Source organism: Magnolia sinica, chromosome 6, assembly GCF_029962835.1.
Source record: "Magnolia sinica isolate HGM2019 chromosome 6, MsV1, whole genome shotgun sequence".
NCBI classification, from domain to species: domain Eukaryota; kingdom Viridiplantae; phylum Streptophyta; class Magnoliopsida; order Magnoliales; family Magnoliaceae; genus Magnolia; species Magnolia sinica.
This window is the reverse complement of record NC_080578.1, coordinates 15,909,501-15,910,555: the sequence shown is the minus strand read 5'-3', so window position 1 is coordinate 15,910,555 and position 1,055 is coordinate 15,909,501.

Genomic DNA, 1,055 nt, shown 5'->3' with positions numbered 1-1,055 from the left:
GATCAGTTTGTTTTGCTGCCAAATGAGGTCGAGGGGGGGTCTTGTTGGGATTGGCCCCTGTTAGTAGATGGGTCATTGTTTTATATTTTGGAGGAAATATGCATTGTGATACGCATAAGCTAAGCTGCATTTTTTGTACAGATAGGCCAAGCCAAGTGGGACATGCGCCCAAATAGGCATGTGCTCCCGTCTCCTCGCAGGAAAATCCCACGCAATCGTTGCATTTTCCTGATAATCTGGACAGTTGATTAAATCCTATGCCTGCAGGTCATTGTTCCAACAGTTGAGATTCTTGGCTGAATGGGATTGTGGGGGCATGGCCCATATACGCAAGGCTAGGATACAAATGTACTGGATCATCTGAAGGTGGATCTGACTGGGTAGTTGTTAATCTAAATAAAGGTATTGACATCCTGGCTGAGTGGGTACTGTGAAACTGTTGTCGGTAATGCTCCAGAGGATGAGATGATTTGGAGCAGTACATTCTCCATCCGTTCTACCACTCATCTCCTGCTCTGGTGATAATGGATCACCACGGATCATGTAGCGACGTGGTTGGTGTATCTAGATCGTCCATCTGGTACGATCTATCTTTCACGTCTGTTGTTGAAAAACCATGCACGCATGTGGCTTCAAATGGACCGTACCCCGTTGTAAGGACAGCTGCGATAATCCAAATGTAGTTTACGAACGTGCGGAAATGCAATGATTTAACCAAAGAGTAGTTGGATGGGATTTCATGGATGGAAACCAGGAGTCTCATGCTACGTAGAAGGGTAATCATAGAATGCCGGGCCTTGCATGAGCTGATTTGTGGTGATTAATTCTCACATCACATGGAGCAGAAATCCGGACCATTCATTAGGTATTAAAAGTATGGTAGGAAACCAGCTGATGAATAATGGTACGTAACATGCCTATTTCAAACTTTAACACGAGCATGCTCTACCAAAATCTCGTTTGTCTACATACGTTCTGATGCACTACACCATGCATGAGGTTGGAATCCCATACAATCCTATGATATTTATGGAGCTGCATTTGGCACTCGATAG